Source organism: Symphalangus syndactylus, chromosome 9 (assembly GCF_028878055.3).
Source record: "Symphalangus syndactylus isolate Jambi chromosome 9, NHGRI_mSymSyn1-v2.1_pri, whole genome shotgun sequence".
NCBI classification, from domain to species: Eukaryota; Metazoa; Chordata; class Mammalia; order Primates; family Hylobatidae; genus Symphalangus; species Symphalangus syndactylus.
In genome coordinates this window covers 70,514,001-70,540,219 of record NC_072431.2, presented here as the reverse complement: position 1 = coordinate 70,540,219, position 26,219 = coordinate 70,514,001, and the positions used below count along the sequence as shown (strand labels likewise).

Sequence of the window (26,219 nt, the reverse complement as noted above, 5' to 3'; positions counted from 1 at the left end):
GGTGTGAGCTATAGCACCCGGCCTGCTTTGTACTTTTCTATAGGACTTAGATTTTATATAATAATTACAAATAATTTTTATAAAAGCAGTGTTCTAAACTTTTTAAAATTAAGCAGTGATTAAGAAAGAGCTACAGAAAGTAGTATTAGTTCAGCGCCTATTATATACTAGATATTTTGCAGATAGCAGATCACCTAATCCACATATCAAGGCAGGAATTATGATCTTTATTTTCCAAGAGAGAAAACTGAGGCTTAGAAGCATTTGTTAATTCTAGAGTTACACTGCTGCTGCCAAAACAAGTGTCCCCTCCCAGTAGCCCGCCCACTGCTGGTTTTATCAAATTCAACCCCACTACTTCCACCCCCACATCTCGCAAGAGTGTATACACACACACACATGCACATTTCTGCAATATTTCATCTTCTTAGGCCAGGAACTTATCATGACGAACCAAATGCAATACCTGTTTCCTGACGAAAGCTGTTATTCAATATCTCCATAATTTGAGAAATAGTTTGATTTCACGCTGACAAGGGTCACACTGAGGTCTTAAGTAACAATTACAAAGCATCCTAGTCCATATGAAAGGGTGTGATGTTCAGATATATCCAACACTTTGAGATGCTCTGCTGGAAGGTGGTTAAGGTGCAAAGTACTATTGACTCATGGTCATTTTGGTCTATGGTCATTAATAATGATATTTTGTACTTCTTTTGTGTTTGTTCTAAGGGTGGTTTCAAAACCTGGAAGAAGCTTATCAGTTTCTAGGTATTCAAATATCTCTTTCACAATGTATATGTGTGTGTGTATGCTATGAAAATATACACACACATATATTCACATACGAATATATAACACATATACGTATATATATTTACAGCATACTAATCAAAAAGCAAATTCTTTTTTTTTCTTTTGGACAGAGTCTCACTCTGTTGCCCAGGCTGGAGTGCAGTGGCACGATCTTGGCTCACTGCCACCTCTGCTCCCTGGGTTCAAGCGATTCTCCTACTTCAGCCTCCTGAGTAGCTGCGATTACATCACAGATGGCTAACTTTTGTGTTTTTGGTAGATACAGGGTTTCACTGTCTTGACTAGGCTGGTCTTGAACTCCTGACCTCGTGATCCACACACCTCATCCCCTCAAAGTGCTGGGATTACAGGCGTGAGCCACTGGGCCTGGCATAAAGTAAATTCTTGATGATCTATGAAAAGAAAATGGCAGGCCAGGTGTGGATCCCAACTGTAACCCCAGCACTGTGGGAAGCTGATGTGGGAGGATCGCTTGAGCCCAGGAGTTTGAAACCAGCCTGGGAAGCATGGTGAGACTTCCTGTCTAGAACAAATATAAAAATTACCTGGGCATGGCGACTCATACCTGGGGTCCCATCATTCAGGAGGCTGAGGTGGGAGGATCACTTAAGCCAAAAAAGCAGAGTTTGCAGTGAGCCGAGATCACCACTGCACTCCACCCTGAATGACAAAGCAGTACCTTGCCTCACAAAAAAAAAAAACCCGGAAAAATTGGTATCAAAGAAAAATTTAAAGTATCTATATTTACATAAATGTATATAGTCATAGTATATTAATCAAAAAGTAAATTCTTAATAGTTCAAGACAGGAAAATTGCAGGCAGGGCATGGTGGCTCATGCTTGTAATCTCTGCACCTTGGGAGGCCCAGGCAAAAGGACTGCTTGTGTCCAAAAGTTCGGGATGAGCCTGGGCAATGTAGTCAGAACAAACCTCTCATAAAAAAACAGAAATCAGCCAGGCATATTGGCATGTGCCTGTAGTCTCAGTTACTGAGTTGGGAGGATCACTTGAGGCCAAAAGGCCAAGGATGCAGTAAGCCATAAACACACGACTACACTCCAGCCTGGGTGACAGAGCAAGAACCTAAGGAAAAACAAAAACAAAAAAAAAGAAAACTGTAAAATATATAAAAATAGAAGACATGAAGTGAGAAGCTACCATGTCTGGGGCAAAGACAAAGGACCAAAGGTTCATTCTCCTCCTCACCCCCAGCAGACAACAAAAACCATGGGACACTAAATAAAACAGAAATCACTGAAACCACAGAGACAAAATTTATTATCAATTCATCAGAAATCCACTCTCATGGTTAAAAGAAGAGATGGGGTTTTCCCAAGGCACTCTGCTGTGAAGTGAACAAATGACAGTCCAGGGAAGATTTAGGCTCCTTGATGTGGTTCACCATCGAAGATGTAAAAGCTGGATCCGGAAGAGGCAAATACAAGGCAAGAGCAAAACCAGAAAAGGCAAACATGAGGCAAAACAGAGGGCTTGAGTGGCCACTATGAGGCAGAAGATGGGCCTCAAGAGACCATTGTGAGGCAGGAGCTGGTGAAAGAGGGCACAAGAGGGGCCAGTGTGGGGAAAAGGCCGTGCCCCTAGGGGCCTACGCCAGGCAGGAGCTGGGCCTGGCGAGGCCGACTTCAGGATGCTTTTGGCCCGCACAGGCCATCAGCAGGAGGCAGGAGGAGCTAGGCCTAGAGGGGCTGACGTTGAGGAAGGAAGCTTTGGGCCGGGAGGCGCCGTCGGGGTGGGCAGGAGCTGGGCTTCTGGAGGCTGCCGGGAGGCCGGCACAAGCGTGGCCAGGGAAGGCCGCCGGGAGGCGAGAGCTGGGCCTGGAAAGGCCACTGTGAGGCGAGGCAAGAGGCGGGCCTGGAGAGCTGCAACAGAGGAGGCTTCAGGCCTACAAAGGCCGCCAGGAGCTGGGCAGGAGCTGAGTTAAAGGAGGCTGTTTGGAGGTGGGAGCTGGGCCCGCGGGCGCAGCCGCAAGCAAAGAGCTGGGCCCGGAGAGGAGGCCGGGAGACAGCAACTGGGCCGGGAGAGGCAAACTTGAGGAAGTTCTGGGCCTGGAGAGGCCGCCAGAAGGGAAAAGCTGGGCCTCAAGAGGCCACGGCGAGGCACGAGCCGGGCCTAAAGAGACCATCAGGACGCAGGAGCCGGGCCTGCGGAGGCTGCCGGGAGGCAAGAGGCTGGCCTGGGGAGGCTGCGGTGAGGCACGAGATGAGCCTGAAGAGGCCATCAGCGGGCAGGAGCCGGGCTTGTCGGGGCTGCCGCGAGGCACGCGGCAACGTGGCCTGGGGAGGGTGACGCGAGGCAAGAGCTGGGCCCAGAGAGGCCACTGTCACGCAGGAGCTGGGCCGCTCCAGGCCAACGGGGAGCTGAAGGAAGGGCCTGGAAGGCCTGACGTAGAGGAGCCGGAGGCCTACAAAGGCTGCCAGGAGCTGGACAGGAGCTAGGCCAAACGTGGCTGCTGCGAGGCAGTAGCTGGGCAGGCAGGTGCAGCTGGGAGGGAGAGCTAGGCCTGGAGAGGCCGGCTGGAAACAGTTCTGGGCCTGGAGAGGACAGCAAGAGGCAAGAGCTGGGCCTGTGAAGGCCGCCAACAGGCAGGGCACGAGCTTGGCCTGAAGTGGCCACGCTGAGGCAAGAGCTGGGCCTGGGGGGGTCCACTGTGAGGAGGCAGAGGCCGTGACTCTAGGGGCCTACGACAGGCAGGAGCTGGGCCTGGCGAGGCCGACTTCAGGATGCTTTGGGCCCGCTCAGGCCATTAGTGGGGGAGCAGGAGCTGGGCCCTGGAGGGGCCCACTTGAGAAAGCCTTGAGCCGGGAGACGCTGTCAGGGTGGGCGGGAGCTGGGCCTGGAGAGGCCACCGTGAGGTGTGAACTGGGCCTCGGGAGCCCAGTGTGAGGCAGGCGCTGGGTTTGTTGAGGCCGCCAGGAGGCCGACAGGAACATGGCCGGGGAAGGCCGCCGTGAGGCAAGAGCTGGGCCTGGGGAGGCCGCTGAGAGGCCACAGGTGGGCCTGGAGAGCTGGACTGGAGGAGGTTTCAGGCCTACGAAGGCCGCCGGGAGCTGGGCATGAGCCGAGTCAAAAGCGGCTGTCTGCAGGGAGGGGCTGGGCCTGGAGGCACAGCCGCGAGAGAGCGCTGGGCCTGTAGAGGAGGCCGGGAGGCAGCCACCGGGCCGTGGAGGTAGCTTGCCGACTTGGGCCTGCAGTGGCCGCCACGAGGGAAAAGCCGGGCCTCTGAAATACGCCGTGGCGAGGGACGAGCCGGGCCGAAAGAGGCCATCGGGACGCAGGAGCTCGGCCTGCGGAAGCCAGTGAAAAGCAGGAGCCTGGCCTGGGGGAGGCCGCAGTGAGGCATGAGATGAGCCTAAAGAGGCCATTGGGAGGCAGGAGCCGGGGATGTCGGGGCTGCCGCGAGGCAGGCGGCAACGTGGCCCGGGGAGGCCGACACGAGATAAGAGCTGGGCCCGGAGAAGCCGCTGTCAGGCAGGAGCTGGGCCTCTCCAGGCAGCCGGGGAGCCGAAGGCAGGGCCTGGAAGGCCTGACTTAGAGGACCCTGGGGCCTACAAAGGCTGCCAGGAGCTGGGCCGAACGTGGCTGCTGCGAGGCAGGAGCTGGGCCGGCAGGCGCAGCTGGGAGGGAGAGCTGGGTCTGGAGGGCCAGCTGGAAACAGTTCTGAGCCTGGAGAGGATGGCGAGAGGCAAGAGCTGGGCCTGTGGAGGCTGCCAACAGGCAAGGCAGGAGCTTGGCCTGAGGTGGCCACGCTGAGGCAAGAGCTGGGCCTGGGGGGGTCCACTGTGAGGAGGCAGAGGCCGTGACTCTTGGCGCCTACGACAGGCAGGAGCTGGTCCTTGCGAGGCCAACTTCAGGACACTTTGGGACCACACGTGCCATCGCCGGGAGGCAGGATCTTGGCCTGGAGGAGCCGCCTTGAGAAAGCCTTGAGCTGGGAGACGCCGTTGGGGTGGGCGGGAGCTGGGCCTGGAGACGCCACCGTGAGGCCTGAGCTGGGCCTAGAGAGGCCAGTGTGAGGCAGTAGCTGGGCTTGTTGAGGCTGCTACGAGGCTGGCCAGAAAATGGCTGGGGAGGGCCGCCGTGAGGCAAAAGCTGGACCTGGTAAGGCCGCTGCGAGTGGAGAGGTGGGTATGGTGTGCTGGACTGGAAGAGGTTTCAGGCCTACGAAGGCCACCAGGAGCTGGGTAGGAGCTGAGTCAAAAGAGGCTCTTTGGAGGCAGGAGCTGGGCCTGTAGGCATAGCCGCGAGAGAGCACTGGGACTGGAGAGGAGGCCGGGAGGCAGCAACTGTGGTGGGCCGACTTGAGGAATTTCTCGGCCTGGAGAGGCCACCAAAAGGGAAAAGCTGGGGCCTAAGGTGGCCGTTGGGAGAAATAAGCTGGGCTTAAAGAGGCCATCAGGACGCAGAGCTCGGCCTCTGCTGCAGAGGCTGCCGAAACGCAGCAGCTTTGTTTGGCGAGGCCGTGGTGAAGCATGAGATGAGCCTAAAGAGGTCACTGGAAGGTAGTAGCTGGACCTGTCAGGAACATGGCGCTCAGGTGGTTATGCGAGCGATGGGGACCGGCTATAAATACAAACAAATTTTCCCCTCACTTGTCTGCTGCTCACCACCAGCTCTGTGGCCCTGTAGTGGAGACCCCTGCTCAGGTGCATTCGAAAGGTTCTGTCCCACGCCATTCTTCAGAGTCATCTTTATTGCCACAGTGGTGAAGCATAGCATCCGTCAGCTTGCATGGCATATGCCTCGGCTAGCATTTCATCACAATAAACAGTAAGTGGTAGCTTCACTCATTGTGAGGTCACTTCCTGGAAATCACCAGCATCCCATGTCCCATTGGCAAAAAACTCAGCACTGTTCCTTGGATAACCAAACCTAGGCTGAAATCCCACGTATATGTGTCTATCTCCTGGTACTCTTCCTAGCATCAATTCTGTATTTCTAGGAGTCCAATCAAAACATATAAACCGCTCAAAAGTTTAAACTAGAATGCACACAGTGGCTCACACCTGTAATCCCAGCACTTTGGGAGGCCAAGGCGGGTGGATCGCTTTGAGCTCAGGAGTTGAGACCAGCCTGGGAAACACGGCAAAACCCGGTCTCTACAAAAAGCACAAAAATTAGCCAGGCCTGCTGGCACATACCTGTAATCCCAGTTACTTGGGAGGCTGAGGATGGTGAATTGCTTGAGCCTTCGAAGTGGAGGTTGCAGTGAGCAGAGATCGTGCCTCTGCACTCCAGCCTCGGTGACAGACTGAGACCCAATAACAAAAAAAAAAAAAAAAGTAACTTTAATATAAAAAATATTTATAACAGGATCAGCATAATGAGTGACACACTAGCACAAACTACAGACAACTCTAGAGAATACAAAACTAGCAGAGGCCAGGCATGGTGGCTCATGCCTGTAATCCCAGCAATTTGGGAAGCCTAGGTAGGAGGACTGCTTGAGGCCAAAAATTGGAGACCAGGCTGGGCAACACATTGTGTCTACCAAAAAAAAAAAGAAAAAAAAAATTAGCCAGGTATGGGGGTGGTGCACACCTGTAGTTCCAGCTACTTGGAAGTCTGGGGTCAGAAGATCCCTTGAACCTGGGAAGTCTAGGCTGTAGTGAACCAAGATCGTGCCAGTACACTCTAGCCTGGGCAGCAGAGTGAGACCCTGTCTTAGAGGAAGGGAGGGGAGTAGAGGGGAGGGAAGGGGAGAGGAATGCTAATCCCCCTATAAGAATCTCTTCTCCTGCCCTCTCTGGAACCTTACTTGTCAGTTCTTCCTCCCACTTCCCTGTATCTTTAACCTGTCCCCTGCTTTTAGCTCCTTCCCACCAGCATTTAAATTACTCAAACTTCTTCTATTTTAAAAAACTCTCCCTAAACTCAGTGTGTCCCCTGCTTTAGGTCTCCAGCATACCCACTGAGCCATCTGCCTCCCCTGGTGCCTTCTCCACACAGCAGCCTGAGCCATGTCTCTAATACGTGAAATCTCATCACATTACTCCCCCGTTTACATCACTTCTCCTTGCCTTTGGGATTGAGTCCAAACTCCTTAACAGGCCCTACTTTGCCCTACCTTGCAAGGCAGCCTCACTGCTTGCCCCTCTCCATTTTACCTGCTATAGAGTCCAACTGAGCCTCACCTGCCCCTTGATTGCCCACTCTCTCTCCTCTGGGAGCCTCCGAAGCGGGTGATGCCCTCTGCTTAGAATACGCTTCCCCTTAAACCTCTACTCTCTTCCTGGCTAGCTTCAGCTCCTCTGTCACTTGTCCGCTTTAGCACCACCTCCTCCTGGAAGCCTTCCTTGATTCTCCAGATTCTCAGGAGTATGGGAAGTGAGGTGTTCCTCCCATAAATGAATGGAGATTAGGGAGTGTGTGTTATTCATGTTTAATTCACCAGTGCTTACTTCAGTACCTGGCACAAAATAGTCACGGTGATGGCCAAAGTAATGACCCCCACCAACTGCTCATGTCCTATGTTACACCGCACAATTACGTAGGAAGAGGGAATTAACAGTACAGATGGAATTAACGTTGCTAATCAGCTGACCTTAAAATAAGATTATCCTGCAGTATCTGGGTGAGCCCATGTAATTACAAGAGTTCTTTAAATGTGGAAGAGGGAGGCAGAAGGTTAAGAACCAGAGACATTGGGCATAATGGCTCATGCCTGCATTACCAGTACTTTGGGAGGCCAACACAGGAAAATCCTTTGAGTGCAGGAGTTCAAGGCCGGCCTTGGCAACATAGCAAGGCCCCATCTCTACAAAAAAAAAAAAGAAAAAATCAAAATTCACCAAGTGTCATGGCGCTAACCTGTAGTCCCAGCTACTGGGAAGGATGAGGTGGGAGGATCGCTTGAGCCTGGGAGTCTGAGGTTAAAATGAGCCGTGAATGGACTACTGAACTCCATCCTGGGTGACAGAGCAAGGTGCTGCTTCTAAAGAAAAAAACAAAAGGACATTGGAATCAGGGTCCCCTCCATCCTAAGGTGCCTACAAGGCATCTCTCTCTGCAAATGAGTAAACATCATCCTCCAACTCCTCAGAGTGGAGCAGCAGGAAAAATCCCTCACCTCATTTCTGTGCTGCTTGGGAGGCCTGGACAGCTCAATAACCAGCTCCTTGTGGAAGACCCAATTGGGAAATGGCTCGAGTTGAGCTAAGGAGAATTTGGTTCCTTCTTTTGGTTCTCAATAGGCAGGGTAAGGGCCAGGCAATGGTGACTCATACCTGTAATCCTTGCACTTCAGGAGGCCAAAGTGAGAGGATCGCTTGAGGCCAGGAGCTCAAAACCAGCCTGGGCAACACAGCAAGACCCAGGTGGCATGTACTTATGGTCCCCACTACTTGGTAGGATGAGGTGCGAGGACTGATCACTTGATCCCAGGAGTTTCAGTCTGCAGTGAGCCATGAGGATACCACTGCACCTCAGCCTGGCTGACAGAGCCAGACCATGTCTCAAAAAGTAAAAGAGACTATAGGCAGGCAACAACGCATCTGGCTAATTTTTAAATATTCTGTTGAGATGAGGTCTTGTTAGGTTGGTCTAAAACTCCTGGCATCAGGCCAGGCATGAAATCCCAGCACTTTGGGCGGCTGAGGAGGGGGGATCACCTGAAGTCAGGAGTTTGAGACCAGGCTGACCAACATGGAAAAACTCCGTCTCTACTAAAAATACAAAAATTAGTCGGGCAGTAGTGGCATGTACCTGTAATCCCAGCTATTCCAGAGGCTGAGGCAGGAGAATCACTTGAACCTGGGAGGTGAAGGCTTCAGGCAGCTGAGATCGCACCACTGCACTCCACCCTGGGCGAGAGTGAGATTCTGTTTCAAAACAAAACAAAACAAAACCTCCTGGCATCAAAAGATCTTCCTGTCTCAGCATCCGAATGCCCTGGGATTATATTTTTTGTTTACCATAATTGAAAACACTTGTTCTTATACTGCTTTAAGGTATAAAGAAAAAAAAAAAACGGACAATAACAAATGTTGAAGGCCAGGCATGATGGCTCAGCCTGTAATTCCAGAACTTTGGGAGGCTGAGGTGGGCAGATCACTTGAGGCCAGGAGTAAGAGACCAGCCTGGGCAACATGGTAAAACCTCACCACTACAAAAAAATATAAAAATTAGCCAGGCATGATGGCGTGTACCTATAATTCCCAGCTACTCAGGAGGCTGAGATGAGACGATCATTTGTGCCTGGGAGGTCAAGGCTGCAGTTAACTGTGATGTGCTGCAGCCTGAGAGACAGAGCAAGCCCCTGTCTAGAAAAAAAAAAAAATGTCAGTGAAGATGTGGAGGAATTGGAACCCACATACATCACTGGTGGGAATATAAAATGGTGTAACCACTTTGGGTATTTCTTTTCTTGTCATTTTAATTGGATTTTTTTTTTTTTTTTTTTTTTTTTTTTTGAGAGGGAGTCTCGCTCTGTCGCCCAGGCTGGAGTGCAGTGGCGCAATCTCGGCTCACTGCAAGCTCCGCCTCCCGGGTTCATGCCATTCTCCTGCCTCAGCCTCTCCGAGTAGCTGGGACTACAGGCGCCCGCCACCACGCCCGGCTAATTTTTTGTATTTTTAGTAGAGACGGGGTTTCACCGTGGTCTCGATCTCCTGACCTCGTGATCCGCCCGCCTCGGCCTCCCAAAGTGCTGGGATTACAAGCGTGAGCCACCGCGCCCGGCCCTTTAATTGGATTTTTTTAAGAAAAATCAAGACAGGGTCTCACTGTCTTGCCCAGGCTGGTCTTGAACTTGTGCGCTCAAACCATCCTCTCAAATGAGCCTCCCGAGTAGCAGGGATTACAGGTGTGAGCCATTGCACCCAACTGGTGTAGCCACTTTACTAAACAGTCTGGCAGTTTCTCAAAAGGTTAAATGTAAAATATAATGTAACAATTTCACTCCTAGGCATATATCCCAGAGAAATAAAAATATATGTCCACACAAAAACTTGTACTGCAATCTTCATAGCAGCATTATTCATAATAGCCAATATGTGGAAACAACCCAAATGTCCACCAACTGATAAATGGATCAACAAAATGCAGAGTGTCTCTACCATGGAATATTATTCAGCCATAGAAAAAATGAAATACTGATACACCCTGTGACATAAAGGAACTTTGAAAACATTGTGCTAAGAGGGAAAAATGGCACAAAAGATCACCTATTGTACAATTCTATTTGTCCAGATTAGGTAGTGACAGACAATGAATCCATAGTTGCCTGAGGCTGGGGGCAAAGGCAGGTTGGGGGAGTGGAGGTAATTGCTAAGGGTGCAGATTTCTCTATAGAGTAATGAACGGTTCTAAAAGTGACTGTGGTGATCGATGCACAGCTCTGTGAATATTCTAAAACATTCTGAATTGCAGATTTCAATAAATTGAATAGTATGTGAATCATATTTTAATAAAGCTATTATTTAAAAACATAATAATAAGGGGCTGGGCACAGGTGGTCATGCCTGCCTGTAATCCCAGCACTTTGGAAGGCTGAGGCAGGAGGATCACTTGAGGTCAGGAGTTTGAGACCAGTCTGAGCAACCTAGCAAGATCTCATCTCTACAAAAAAAAAAAAGAACACAAAAAATTAGCTGGGCATGGCAGCACATGTCCGTAGTTTTAGCTACTTGGGAGACTGAGGTGGGAGGATGGCTTGAGCCCAGGAGTTTGAGGCTGTAGTGAACCATGATCATGTCACTGTACTGCAGCCTGGGCCACAGATCAAGACCTTGTCTCTAAAAAGGAAAGAAAAGAAATGCAAGTTTTTATCACTTTGTGAGTGTAGCCAAGTTTGAGGAGAAATAGATAAGAATAAAAGAGCTCTGAATAATGAGAGTAAGTGGCTAGTTAGGCTCAGTTGCCAGCTAAGTGGCTTCTGAAACATTCATTAGTAAAGTTACAGCTCTGGGGACAGTCACGCAGTCAAACAATGAATGCTAAATTCATTACAAATGCCCATGGTCTTTCTTTACATGCCTTCTAGTGAAAAATTCCTAAGTGCCTGAATAGCAAGTCTGCAATGATAGCAGCTGTTTATTAAAGACTACAAAAAAGAAATGGCATCTTTTTCAAGAATGACAAAGTGTTTCATGATAAAGAAGCTCTAATTTTGCATTTGTTCAAGTATTGATTAGATTTAGCCAATATGAAACCAATTTTGGATAAAGTGCAAACAACACCATTTCATTTTCTCATTAATCAAAACTGATTAGGTAGTCTAATGTCAATTCTGATCTTATTAAAAAGTGATCAGATAAAAAAATTACGGAATGATGAAACCAATAAGATGTTACAACCTGTTCCAAGGAGAATTCCAAAACCCACACATATCTGAGACCATCAAGTATGAGGAAATATATCTGATTACTAAAATTAAAAATAAACTGATTATATAGCCAGCAACAATTAGGCAGGGGTCTCCTCATCCACAGCCACACAAACTCAATCATGCAGCTGTGTGGTTGCAAGGCCTCCATAGCCTAGAAGGGACTGGTCTGACTTGAAATTTCAGTTTATTTGTATTTGTATTTTGAGACAGGGTCCCGCTGTGTCACCCAGGCTGGAGCACAGTGATATAATCATAGCTCACCGCAGCCTTGTCCAACTGGACTCAAGAGATAATCCTGCCTCAGCCTACTCCTAACTGGGAATACAAGCAAGTGCCACCATGTCAGGCTATTCTTTTAATTTTTGTAAAGACAGAAGTCTTGCTATGTTGCCCAAGCTGGCCTCAAACTCCTAGCCTCAAGAGATCTGCCCACCTCGGCCTCCTCAGTAACTGGGGCCATAGGTATACACCACCATGCTCAGCTGTATTTATTTTACTGTATTAAATTTCTTTATTTTATTTTTGTAAAGAGGATGTCTTGCTATGTTGCCTAGGCTGCTCTCCAATTCCTGGGCCTTAAAACATACTCCCATCTCTCCCATCTCTGCCTCTCAAACTGTTAGAACTATAGGTGTCAGCCACTGCACCTGGCCTGACTTGAGATTGCTTTCATCTAGCATCCTTTACTTGGTAGGATTGGGAAAGGCAGCAGTGTTTTTTAAAATTACTTAATAATTCAATTAGAATCAGGCTCAACCTTGACCCCTGCCTTATCTCACAGCCCACACCCAGTCTGTCAGGAAATGCTATTGGCTGACTTCAACATCTATCCAGGTTCTGACCATCTCTCACCACGGCCATGACTCTGGTCAGGACCACTACCATCTCCCACCTGGATGATGCCACAGCTTGGCCCCCATGCTTCTACCCAAATCTTCCCACAGTCTTTCTCAACTCAGCAGCCAGGGGTGCTTTTAAATCAGGAGACAGATCATGTCACCTCTCTACTCAGAACCCTCCTGCAGTTCCCATTTCAGTCAGAATAAAAGTCAGAGCCTCAGCAATAGCCTCCCAGGGCTTACACGATCTATACTGATCACCGCCCAGCAACTCCCTGGCCTGCTCCCTTACTTCTCTCCCTCTCTCTCTCTCTGCTCCACTGGCCTCCTTCCAGAGCCTCAGACTCACCAGGGAGTTTCCTAATGCCTTTATCCTGTTGATTCAGCCCACAATACTCTTCCCTCAGCACCTTGGCCAGCTCCATCACCTGCTTCAAGTTTTTGCTCAATTTTCACTTATGAGGCCAACCCTCAACACTCTATTTAACATTTCCATCTGTTGTCCGTCCTTACTTTCTTCCTTCTTTCCTTCCTTCCTTTCCTTCCTTCCTCCCTCCCTCTCTTCCCTCCTTCCCTCCCTGTTTTTTTCTTTCTCTCTTTTCTCTTTCTTTCTCTCTCTCTTTCTTTCTTTCTTTCTTGAAAGAGGGTCTTGCTCTATTGCTCAGGCTGGAGTATAGTGGCTCAATCACAGCTCACAGCAACCTCAACCTCCCAGAATTAAACAATCCTCCCACCTCAGCCTCCCTAGGAGCTGAGACTACAAGTGCATGCCACAACATCTGGCTAATTTAACAAAAAATTTTTTCAATAAGAAGTCTCACTATGTTGCCCAGGCTTGTCTTAAATTCCTGGGCTCAAGCGATGCTCCCATCTCAGCCTCCCAAAGTTCTGGGATTACAGGCGTGAGCAACTGCCCCTGGCTCATGTTCATTTCTTCTTGCTGCTGCAACGAACTACCCTACATTTAGTGCCTTAAAACACCACAAATCTGCCATATTATAGTTCTGGGAACCAAAGCCCAAACTAGGCCTATTAAGGCCAAAGTCAAGGTGTAAGAGGGGCTGCATTCCTTCTGGAGGCTCTAGAGAGAATGTGCTCCCTTGCCTTTTCCAGCTTCTAGAAGCCACCCCATTCCTTGACTCACCTTGAAGATAGCCCCTGACCCTATCTTGAAGGCCAGAACTGCAGCATCTTCAAATCTCCCTCTCTGACCTCTTCTTCCATCATCACATCTTCTTCTCTAATTCTGAGAATTAATGAAATATTATGCTTGATGTTATTGTGATCATCATACCTATTCCAAACTATTTGACAAGGACAGTGATCAATGATAACATCAAAAGATTAGAAACTTTAATGAGGTCTCTTGGGCAAAATTCCATACAAGCAAATTACTGTCTCTTTAAAGCATTCCTGCCACTCTTACTTCACCACTCCCTGAACAAAATGTGCCATCTTCATTGTCCAGGTCTTTACAGTGCTGGTTTCCCTGCCTGGGCAGCTCACTCCATCCCATCCCAGCCCATTCCCCATCCCTCCACCTCCCCCCTTCCCTCCTCACTCTCATACAACTCTTCCTCATCTTTCAGGACCCAGCTTCAATGTCAACTTAACTGGGAGCTTCTCTCACCCTTCAGAAGAGCTTTCCATTGTACTTGATGCATGCACTATTATTTGATCATTTTTTAGTTATAGTCCAAGTCTTTTTGTACCTGAATAACATATTGCCCAGTCAGTCTCTCTTCCTGGACTCTGAAGTCTTTCATGGTAGATTCAGCTGGAAGTGACAAAAAGACATTCTTAAAAAAAAAAAAGGAGGGATGAAACAGACAGACATCAGTACTTAAAAGTTTTAAATGGTATGTGAAAAGCAAACAAAATTCAAGGGCTTCTAGGAAAAACGTACGAGGGAAGGTGTTAGTGGGAAATATGATAAAGTGTTAATTTTTTTTTTTATTTTATTCTTTGAGAAAGGGTCTTGCTCTATTGCATGGGCAGGACTGCAGTGGTATAATCACAGCTCACGGCAGCCTCTACCTCCGGGGCTAGAGCAATCTTCCCACCTCATTTTTATTTTATTTAAGAAACACAGTCTTACTCTGTTACCAAAGCTGGAGTGCAGTGGTGTGATCATAACTTACTGCAGCCTCAACCTCCTAGACTCAAGTGATCCTCCAGTCTCAGCCTCCCAAGTAGCTGGGACTACAGGTGTGCATTGCAATGTCCAGCTCATTTTAAAAAAAATGTTAATAGAAACAAAGTGTCACTATGTTGACCAGGCTGGTGATGATCTCCTACCCTCAAGCAGTTCTCCCACGTCAACCTTCCAAAGTGCTGGGATTACAGGTGTGAGCTGCCACATGTGGCTGAGGGGGTTAATTTTTAATTATATAAAGAGCTCAAAGCAAATATTAGAAGGAGCCTAAATGCCTACAGTGGCTGACTGGTAAATTGTGATACATCTATATAATATTATGCAACCATGAAAAGGATTAAGATAGATCAATAGCTATTGGCACAGATGTCCACGAAATATGAAAATGTGAAGTGATGTCCAATTAGCCTATATGTATCTTGAAGAATATGGCCCATTTTTGCAATAGCAGTTATTTCCTGAGATAAAACTGTGGGTCTAAAGAGGGAAGGAAAATTTTCACTTCTTTATTTAAAAGTATTTACTATTTTTATAATTTCATAAAAAATAGATAATCAAATTAGTAAAAGACATATTAACTCTACAAATAAAGGGAAAAGACAAAGACAGCCCAGGCATGGTGGCTCACACTTGTAATACCAGTACTTTGGGAGGGGGTGGTGGGAGGATCGCTTGAGGCCAAGAATTCCAGAACAGCCTGGGAAACATAGCAAGACCTCGTCTCTATTAAAAATCAAAAAAATTAGCCAGGTATGGTTCCATGTGCCTATAGTCTCAGCAACTGAGGTGGAAGGATCACCTGAGCCCAGGAGGTCAAGGCTGCAGTGAGTCGAGACTGTACCACTACACTCAAGCCTCGGCGACAGGGTGAGACTTGGTCTCAAAAATAAAAAAAGGACAATGAAGAAATAAAGCTGATAAGCTAACACAAGGAAAGATATTAAAATATGACAAATAAAAATAAAGTAATACTAGGTCTTTTATTTATTAAAAATAGTCAAACAAAAAAAATAACTTGTTAAATTATAATACGCTCTGCCAGCAGAGGTTCAATGAAATGTGCATTTTCTGTTTTTTTGAGACAGAGTCTCGGTCTATCGCCAGGCTGGAGTGCAGTGGTGTGATCTCGGCTCACTGCAACTTGCACCTACTGTGTTCAAGCGATGCTCCTGCCTCAGCCTCCTGAGTAGCTGGGACAACAGGCACAGGCCACCACGCCCAGCCAATTTTTATATTTTTAGTAGAGACGGGGTTTCACCACGTTGGCCAGGGTGGTCTCGATTTCTATCTCATGAGCCACCCACTTCAGCCTCCCAAAGTGCTGGGATTACAGGCATGAGCCACTGTGCCTGGCCTGAAATGGGCAATTTTTTTTACACTATTAGTGGTGTTTAAATTGTATATAAGCCTTCCAGAGTAAAGCTTGGCAGTCTTTTTAAAATAATACAGACAGTGACTCCCTATACTGCCTCCTCTAACTCCTGGCCTCAAACAATCCTCCCTCCCACTTCAGCCTCCCAAAGTGCTGGAATTAAAGGCAGACAGCCACCATGCCTGAAAGCTCGACAATTTACACCAAGTGTAATAAGAATGCTCATGCCCTGTGACTCACAGTAATCTCACTTCTGAAAATATCATCTTTGGATATAATTCAAACAAAAGGTCATATGTACCCAGTGAAAATCTGGGAGTAATTTTTTTCTCTTTTTAAAAAAAATATGGAATGCTTCACAAATTTGCATGACATTCTTGCACAGAGGCCATGCCAATCTCCCTGTTGTTCCAACTTTAGTATATGTGCTACTGAAGCAAGCATCAGTAATTTAAGATAGAGTGGTTACGTGGAATAAGGAAGAGTTATGGGGAATTTCAAAATCTATTGTATTTATAGGCACCTAGTAACAGCTCAGTAAATATTAGCTGCTACTTTTATTATTTTTATGGTAATTCCACTCAATTAAAAACGGTCATTAAAAATTACCATTGTCATGGAACATAATATATCCTACAGTATAACTGTAGAAACAGATACAATTTGTCCCTTGGTATATGGGGGGGATTAGTTCCAACTCCTCCATTTCTGTGTACACCAAAATCCACCCATACTCAAGTTTTCTTTTTTTTTGTTTGTTTTTTTTGAGACGGAGTCTCGCTCTGTCGCCCAGGCTGGAGTGCAGTAGCGCGATCTCGGCTCACTGCAAGCTCCGCCTCCCGGGTTCACGCCATTCTCCTGCCTCAGCCTCTCCGAGTAGCTGGGACTACAGGCGTCCGCCACCACGCCCGGCTAATTTTTTATATTTTTTAGTAGAGATGGGGTTTCACCGTGGTCTCTATCTCCTGATCTCGTGATCCACCCGCCTTGGCCTCCCAAAGTGCTGGGATTACAAGAGTGAGCCACCGCGCCCGGCCAATACTCAAGTTTTCAAAGTCAGTCCTGTGGAATCCACATATAGGAAAAATGGGAAAATTAGTGAGGTGTAGTGACAAGCACCTGTAGTCCCAGCTACTTGTGAAGCTGAGACAGGAGGACTGCTTGAGCCCAGGAAGTTGTGGCTGCAGTGAGCCATAATTGCACCACTGCGCTCCAGTCTGGGCAACAGAGTGAGATAGAAGGTTGACTTTTTAATAGAATTTTTCTGTTCACTTGAAGATATGGCCAGGACTGTGCTATATGAAAATTCTTCATAAAATAATTACCTCATCCAATTAATGTTGGAATTGGGAACAGAAAATATTTTGGTGACTATTTATTCCTTCACTTGCTGTTATAGAAACTATTGCCAGTGAGCACTTAACAACCAAAAGTGTCATCTCTGAGCTACTCACAATGAAAGGTGATGTCTGGGGCCCAAGTGTGTTGAGGTCCCCATGTCTGGGTTATGGGTGCTGAGTGGGACTTACTTGTCCATCCATTTTCTATATTCCAGCACTGGGAAACTTGGGTTTATCCATCTTGATAAGAGGTCATTTAAATTCCACTTGGCAAGAACCACAAATGGAAGAAAGGCCATGAAACCACAGGCTAGCCCTTGTTCTCAAAAGAATATTTAGCTTAGGTGGTTCTGTAAAAGAGGAATCACGTTGTTGAAAACTCATCGCAGGTCAAGTGAGGTGGTCCATACCTATAATCCCAGCCCAGTGGGAGACTAAGGCAGGAGGATCCCGTAAGGCCAGAAGTTCAAGACCAGCCTGGGCAACACAGTGAAACCTCATCTCTACGAAAAATTAGAAAACGAGCTGGGTGTGGTGGCACATTCCTATAGTCCCAGCTCCTCTGGAGGCTGAAGTGGGAGGATGGAAGTTGAAGCTGCAGAAGTGGAAGCTGCAGTGAGCTCTGATCTCACCACTGCACTCCAGCCTGGGTGACAGAGTGAGACCCTGTACGTACGTACACACACACACACACACACACACACACACACACACACACACACACACACACACTCTTTCATCTGTCTGCCCAGCCTTGACTAGTGAAAAGGGTTTTCTGGTGACAGAAGACGTATGCTCTTTTTTAGGACAGGGAGGGACCAGCAAGCTTGTTCACAGCCTTTTCCTCATACTCTGCTTAGTTTTCTAAGAACCTTTATGTGGAAAGCGAGTCCCTGAAGAAAGGACCCAAATCATCAGGTTACTAAAGGAGAAATATGCCTCCTTTGTCAATTAATAAATGGAAGGCCGGGCGCGGTGGCTCACGCCTGTAATCCCAGCACTTTGGGAGGCCGAGGCGGGTGAATCACGAGGTCAGGAGATCGAGACCATCCTGGCTAACACGGTGAAACCCCGTCTCTACTAAAAACTACAAAAAATTAGCCGGGCCTGGTGGCGGGCGCCTGTAGTCCCAGCTACTCGGAGAGGCTGAGGCAGGAGAATGGCGTGAACCCGGGAGGTGGAGCTTGCAGTGAGCCGAGATTGCGCCACTGCACTCCAGCCTGGGCGACAGAGCGAGACTCTATCTCAAAAAAAAAAAAAAAAAAAATTAATAAATGGAACACCTGCCTTAAAAACCAGACAGTTCTGCTAAGATGAATCACTCCCTACAACCCTGACCTATGCAGGGAATGTAAAAACCTGGAGTTTGGGGACCTACAATATTGAAGGCCACATTGCAGATGTGGAGACCTTACCAAAGTACAGCCTTTCCACAAAGTACTACCAAACACCAGCTGGCTGTCTCCATGGGACACCGCCGTATCTCTGGCTCTCGTTTCCCCCGGAGATGCTCTATTCCAGCCTTCTGTTACATTTTGTATCCCGCACAGTTCCTGGCATAAAGACTTACAACATATCAGGCTGCTATGTTAATGGTGATCTACTGCAGATCCAACTTGAGATTCCAGCAGGGCGATTTGTGTTTGAGAAACTAAAGGGACCCAGCCTGGCACTGGCCAGCTTAGCAGTCTGAAGACATAAGCTGCTTAAACTTACTACAGTGCCTCTGATTTTCTGCGTCTGCCCTTGCTCCTAGGGCTCTTTGGATGAAATTAATTTCTCCTTGTTGAAGAAATGGCTTGCTAGAATATAAAAAATTTAAAGAAGAAAAAATATTAAAATAAAATTTTCTCCTAAAGAGCACTCAAAAGCACACTCCCACTAATGCTGGATCTATTTATCTCTCTCTTGCATTTTTTTTCCTGAGATAGGGTCTCACTCTGTCACTCAAACTGGAGTGCAGTGGCAAGATCACTGCTTACTGCAGCTTTCAACTCCTGGGCTCAAGCTATCCTCCCACTTCAGCCTCCCGAGTAGCTGGGATTACAGGTGCATGCCACCATGCCTGGCTAATTTTTAAATTTTTTGTAGAGAGGGGGTCTCACTATGTGGCTCAGACTGGTCTTGAACTCCTGGGTCAAACTAATCCTTCCACCTTGGCTTCCCAAAGTGCTGGGATTACAGGCTTTAGCCACTGCGCCCAGTCTATTTATCTTTCTACAACTCATATATTAAATCTTCCTCCTTAAATCACCTCATACCTACCCATCTGCAGGAATAGCAGAGGGTCAGGCAACCTACAGGAGGTAAGGAGGCCGGAGCAATGTGGGAGACCAGGGGAAACTGTAGCAAACTGCAAGGTATTCAACAGTTCTTCAACACTGTGATCATCAAACCAAACACAGAAACAGGAAGCCCAGTTCAGTTGCCAGCAGCCAAGGTGGAATATTTGATCTACATGCTACAGGGCAAACTGCTTACGATAAATGACCTGGTCTCCACTAACCTGCTCTTCAAGTCCAGCCGCTCCTGCCCAAGTCCCTACACTCTACTGACATGACCCACATTCACAGTACTCTCCTGAAACTTTGCTTGTTCACTCTTTTTTTCCCCAACGAATATTTTTTTTCTTTTTCTTTTACTTTTTTTGAGACAGAGTCCCCCTCAGTCACACAGGCTAAGGTACAGCAAGGTGATTATGGCTCACTACAGCTTCCATCAACTGGACTCAAGTGATACTCCCACCTCAGCCTCCCAAGTAGTTGGGATTACAGCCATGTAACACCACACCTGGCTAAGTTTATTACTTTTTCTTTTTTTTTTTTTTTCAGATGGAGTCTTGCTCTGTTGCCCAGGCTGAATGGAGTGCAGTGGCATGATCTCAGCTCACTGCAACCTCTGCCTCCTGGGTTCAAGTGATTCTCTTTCCTCAGCCTCCCGAGTAGCTGGGATTACAGATGTGTGCCACCATGCCCTAATTTTTGTATTTTCAGTAGAGACGGGGTTTCACCATGTTGGCCAGGCTGGTCTTGAACTCCTGACCTCAGGTGATCTGCACACCTTGGCCTCCCAAAGTGCTGGGAATACAGGCGTGAGCCACCACGCCTGGCCAGCTTATTTTTTCTAGAGACAGGATCTCACTATGTTTCCCAGGCTGGCCTTGAACTCCTGGGCACAAGCAATCCTCTGGCCCCCACCTCCCAAAGTGATGGGATTACAGGCTTGAACCAACACATCAGTCCCTAACAAATACTTATTGAGCACCTACTATATACGAGGCACTGTAATAGGTGCCCAGGAAACAGCAGTGAACAAGGTATCAGAGTTTCTGCCCTTGGCCAGGAGCAGTGGCTCACACCTGTAATCCCAGCACTTTGAGAAGCCGAGGCAGGTGAATCATCTGAGGTCAGGAGTTTGTGACCAGCCTTACTAACAGGGTGAAACCCCGTCTCTACTAAAAGTATAGAAATTAGTGGGGCATGGTTGTACATGCCTGTAATCCCAGTTACTTAGGAAGCTGAGGCAGGAGAATTGCTTGAACCTGGGAGGCGGAGATTGCAGTGAGCTGAGGTTGTGGCACTGCACTCCAGCCTGGGCAACAAGAGTGAAACTCCGTCTCAAAAAAAAAAGAAAAAAGAAAAGAGTTTCTGCCCTCACGTAGCTTATAGGGTAGCAGGAAATTGACATAGTTTGAATGTTTGTCTTCTCCAAATCTCATATTGAAATTAAATCCCTAATGTTGGAGGTGGTGCCTGGTGGGAGGTGTGTGGGTCATGGGGGCAGATCCCTCATGAATGGCTTAGTGCCCTCCCCATGGTAATGAGTGAGTTCTCTCTCTACTAGTTCATGTGAGAGCTGATTGTTTAAAGAGCCTGGCACCTCCTCCCCTCTCCCTTGCTCCCTCTTCTCAACAAGTGACATGCCGGCTCCTCCTTCACCTTCCGCCATGAGTGGAAGCCTCCTGAGGTCCTCACCAGCGGATGCTGGTACTATGCTTTTGTTTTTCTGAGACAGGGTCTCACTCTGACACTCAGGCTAGAGAGCAGTGGTGTAATTATGGCTCACTGCAACCCTGACATCCTGGGATAAAGAGATCTTTCTACCTTAGCCTCCCAAGTAGCTGAAACCACAGGCATGCATCAATGCACTATCATGCCTGGCTATTTATTTTTTTATTTTTACTAGAGACAAGATCTCACCATGTTTCCCAGGCTGGTTTCAAACTTCTGGGCTCAAGCAATCCTCCTGCTTCAGCCTCCCAAAGTGCCGGGATTACAGGTGTGGGCCACTGCTCCCAGCCTGGCACCATGCTACTTGTATAGTCTGCAGAACTGTGAGCTAAATAAACTGTTTTTCTTTATAAACTATCCAGCCCGAGATGTTTCCTTATAGCAATGCAAAATGGATTAATCTAGGAACCACAGGCCAACACTTACCAGACTGTGATGAGCACATGACAGAAGTACAGAGTGGGACTGAAACGTTCTCCAGGGGCTTCTTGTTGCATCATAGAGAGTGGGGTGAGACATCTCAGCTGAGGCTAAAGATGAGCAAAGATGAGAGTGAAAGAGTGATGATGGAGGTAGGGAGAGGGTTTCCTGAAGAAGGACCAGTAAAGTCCCCCAAGGAAACTAACATTCCATGTGGCTGGAGGGGGGATATGGGGAGGGTGGTGCAGGATAAAACTCGGAAGGTGAGTGGAGGCCAGCTCTTACCAGGCCCTGTGGCCAAATTAGTTTGGACTTTGTCTTAAAGGCAATGGGCAGTCACCAGCAGGTTTTAATCAAGGACTATTCTGACCCAAATTTGCCTTTTAGGAGAATTCTTCTGGCTTCAGTGAACAGGCTGAAGTGAGCAAGCCTATAGAAGTCAGGAAGACAATTGGAGGCCCTCACAATAAACCAGTGTAAAAGAGAATAGGGCCGGGCATGGTGGCTCCTGCCTGTAATCTCAAAACTTGAGAAGTCCAAGGTGGGTGGATGGCTTAAGCTCAGGAGTTTGAGACCAGGCTGAGCAATGTGGTGAAACCACATCTCTAAAAAAAAACCACAAAAATTAGCCGGCCATGGTGGCTCATCCCTGTGGTCCCAGCTCCCCCGGAGGCTGAGGCAGGAGGATAGCTTGAGCCTGGGAGGTTGAGACTGCAGTGAGCCAAGATTATACCACTGTGCTCCAGCCTGGGCAACACAGGCAGACTGTCTCAAAAGAAAAAAAAAAAAGATCCCATTCTTCACTTATTGGTGCCCTAACATTCTCTTGAGAACCTTGGTGACACAGTGAATTCAACTGATTCAACTGTCATTGTAATTCAGCAACCCACACATTGAAGTTTGTGTTTGATTTCCAATGATATCAGCCCTGTGGATATAAGAAATAAGAAATTCTGTTTGGACTATCGTGGATCTTAGACCATGACTTATGCTGAGAGGTAAAGACTTGAGCTTTTTGTTTTTCTCTCTGTAAGTGCTCAAGTGCAGTGGTCCTCAGTTTTTGAGGGACCAGGGACCAGTTTTGTGGAAGACAGTTTTTCCATAGACTCGAGGCAGCAAAGGTCAGTTTTGGGATATATCAAGCACATTACATTTATTGTGCACTTTATTATTATTATTTCATTGTAGCATATAACAAAATAATTATATAACTCACCATAATGTAGAATGAGTGGGAGTCCTTAGCTTGTTTTTCTGCAACTAGATGGTCCCATCTGGGGATGATGGGAGACAGTGACAGATCATCAGGCATTAGATTCTCCCAAGGACAGAGCAAGGTAGATCCCTTGCATGCACAGTTCACAATAGGGTTCGTGCTCACATGAGAATCTAATGTTGCCGCTGATCTGACAGGAGGCAGAGATCAGGTGGTAATGTGGGGAGTGGCTGTAAATACAGATGAAGCTTCGCTCGCCCACCCTCTACTCACCTCCTGCTGTGTGGCCCAGTAGAGGCCTGTGACCCAGGGATTAGGGGCCCCTGCTAAAGTGCATCCAAAAGGATTCTTCCCACACCAGTCTTCATAGTGGTCAAGTGCAGCAGCCACTTAGCTCCCAAGGCATGTGCCTCAGCTGGCATTTCATCACAATCAACAGTAAGTGGTAGCTTGAGTCATTATGAGGTCACTTCCTGGAAATCACCAGCATCCCATTTCCCATTGGCAAGGAGCTCAGCGCTGCCCCTTAGATAACCAAATCTATGCTCAAATCCCAGTTGTGTGGGTCTATCTCCTGGGACCCTGCCTAGCATCAATTCTGTTTTTGTCAGAGTCCAAACAGGAGACATAAACCACTCAAATGTGTAAAGTGTCAAATTTAAAATAAAAAAAATACTAATTATGACAGGGCAACAGCATAATGACAGATTGAATATCAAAAAAAGAACTCTAGAGAACATAGGACTAGCAGAGGCCAGGCATGGTGACACATGTTTTACATAGTGCCATTTTCACCCTGTTCAAATCTTTATAGGTTCAGGCTCAGGTCTCTGTGGTCGCGCAGTGTGTCTTTTTACCAAAAGGAACACCTCATGCACTTTACAAGGAGCTCCTTCAGCAAAGGATGGCACCTTGTGTAGAGGAGAGATCTCTGATCCTCTAATCTTTTCCAAAAGGAGAAAAGTCAAGGTTTGAATGTATTTTTAATTCTTGGCATTTCTGAACAGAAATAATCTGATATTAAGTTGCTAAAAGATGCCTACAAGCTTTCATAGGAGAAACACCTAATTCATAACCAAGAGTTTATGTTATTAAGTAAGCTTTCCTTTAACAGGATCAATGAATGAAGCATTTAAATACTTGCTCTCGTCCCCATTTAGTCATCTGGTATACTCTCTGTGAGGTATACTCTTAGTCATCTGGTATCCTCTGAGTATGCCAGATGATTAAATGGAAATTACTGCACCACTAAACACCAGTACTGCAAACTCTTTATTTAAAAAATTGACACCTAGGACATAAAGAATGATCCTAGGCCAGGTGTGGTGGCTCATGCCTGTAATCCTAGCACTTTGGGAGGCCGAGGTGGCAGATTGCCCTCAGGAGTTCGAGACCAGCTTGGGCAACATGGTGAATTCCCATCTCTACTAAAATACAAAAAATTAGCTGGACGTGGCAGCGTGCACCGGTAGTCCCAGCTACTCAGGAGGCTGAGGTGGGAGAATTGCTTGAACCTGGGAGGCAGAGGCTGCAGCGAGCTGAGATTTGCCACTGCACTCCAGCCTGGGGGACAGAGCGAGACTTCCATCTCCAAAAAAAAAAAAAAAAGAAAAAGAATGATCCTAACGCAGTTATTTCCTTTTGCATTTATGAGGAGATGGAAGAAATACCCATATTTGATGGTTGGTTGGGAACTGTCTTTGATATCGTATGAAGTATTTTAATACTGTGAACATGAAAAGATGAGAACCCTGCAGACCCCGTGGGCATGGAGAGAAGGAAGTACATTAGAGGGTGTTGTAGGAAATACTTTCATTCCAGGCACTGCTGTTTAAACTACCCCTCAACTTTCTTTCCTTAAAAGAATAGAAAAAACAAAGAGGACAAAAGATGAAGAAACATTCCACATGACCCTCTGCACCCTTATTTGTTATAATAGAGGAAAAGCATTTTAGGGACTTTCTTGAGTGCAGTTTATGATGTGATCCATGTTATTTTTTGTTATTTTCAAAATTTCAATTAAAAACATTCAGAAATTTAGCTTTATCAAAGGCAGCTGTTCATATGTACAACTAGTTTGGTTACCTTCATCTGTATAAACACATAGCTAGTGAATTGACATAACTATTAAACTGGAGAATCAACAGAAACATGCCAAGGACTGGCCCTTACCTTCCACAGTGACCTCAATGTCAGGAAGCTTTTCATTACTCTCAAGGCTTCATGGTCTTTTTGGGGACTGCAAAGCTGTAAAATAAGCACAGAATTACTTTAGTCTATTGTAGGAAAAAAATACAGAAGGAGATGCTTTATAAGAGCAGAGTATTAAAATTCATTCAGGTTGGCTCTTTTCAAAGAAACCTGCAGCTGGGCGCCGTGGCTCATGCCTGTAATCCCAGCACTTCGGGAGGCCGAGGCGGGTGGATCACAAGGTCAGGAGTTTTGAGACCAGCCTGGCGAAAATGGTGAAACCTCGTCTCTACTAAAAAAAAAAAAAACCACAAAAAATTGACTGGGCATTGGTGGCACACACCTGTAGCCCCAGCTACTCAGGAGACTGATGCAGGAGAATTGCTTGAACCTGGGAGGCGGAGGTTGCAGTAAGCCGACATTGCGCCACTGCACTCCAGCCTGGTCGACAGAGTGAGACTCTGTCTCAAGACAAAAAAAAAAAAAGCTGCAGAATTAAACTTGTAGCGTAATCCTCCACAGGGGGCTCAACAAAGCCAGGGAAACATGAATGAAGTGGGATTGCAAATGTGACACTTCCAATAAAATGTTTTTTTTAAAGAAAAAGAGGTCCATTAAATAAAACACCTTCAAAAGCCAAGAAACTAACTGCAAGTTCCACAAAGATAGTGGCCAATGATTCTGTGTGATTTAAGGAATGCTGATAAAGAATGTCTTAATGCAGTGAAATATAATATGAAGTACAGGTAATCTTCTACCTTTAGTGTTTATTTTATTAGCCATTCCAGGAGGCAAGTAGAAAATAACTAGTTCAGGTCTAGAAAACCAAGAAATGTTACAGTAGCCACTACAATGGTGGTCTCACAGCAAGTAAAATGATTGTGATATGACCAGGGTTTTTTCCTAAAGGTGTTCACAGAGTCATTCTGTAATGTCACAATAATTCCTATCATTGTGGATGAAAATCTTGACTTTTCCTTCCCATGACTGGCAAGTAATTGTATGAAGAGTAAATTACTTCTTTCATGAAAAAGAAAATTAACACTAGTGTACTTTCTTCAGCCACTAAAATTCTGCAGAAACACAGATATAATAAAAAAATCATCAGGCCGGGCATAGTGACTCACACCTGTAGTCCCAACACTTTGGGAGGCTGAGGCGGGTGGGTCACCTGAGGTCAGAAGTTTGAGACCAGCCCAACCAACTTGGTAAAACCGCGTCTCTACAAAAAATACAAAAACTAGCAGGGCATGGTGGCGCATGCCTGTAATCCCAGCTACTCGGGAGGCTGAGGCAGGAGAATCACTTGAATCTGGGGGGCGGAGGTTGCACTGAGTCAAGATCGCACCATTGCACTCCAGCCGGGGCAACAAGAGTGAAACTTTGTCTCAAAAAAAAGGAAAGAAACTCAATCGTCAATATTTAGTCGCTAACAAGACTCACCCAGGAATAAGAGGGCAAATAAAACCCAGCAGATTAAACTTCATTCAAGTACTTAGGCATAGTGCAAGCCAC

The 26,219-nt window shown here is 46.8% G+C and overlaps 1 long non-coding RNA gene and 1 pseudogene across 1 annotated transcript in view; both read right to left on the bottom strand.

The window, feature by feature from the left end:
• Positions 1–6,492: 6,492 nt before the first annotated feature.
• The window catches only part of LOC129489838 (uncharacterized), a 59,467-nt gene continuing 39,740 nt past the window's right edge, over positions 6,493–26,219 (bottom strand). Inside the window, exons 9-17 of the long non-coding RNA XR_010122609.1 lie at positions 24,687–24,761; positions 22,788–22,987; positions 22,515–22,704; positions 21,305–21,408; positions 17,058–17,218; positions 13,714–13,778; positions 13,146–13,247; positions 8,540–8,655; positions 6,493–7,592 (exon numbers count right to left, since the gene is read on the bottom strand). This is a non-coding gene — a long non-coding RNA (uncharacterized lncRNA). The remainder of the gene's footprint in view (positions 7,593–8,539; positions 8,656–13,145; positions 13,248–13,713; positions 13,779–17,057; positions 17,219–21,304; positions 21,409–22,514; positions 22,705–22,787; positions 22,988–24,686; positions 24,762–26,219) is intronic.
• On the bottom strand, positions 15,869–15,968 carry LOC129490841 (uncharacterized; annotated as a pseudogene).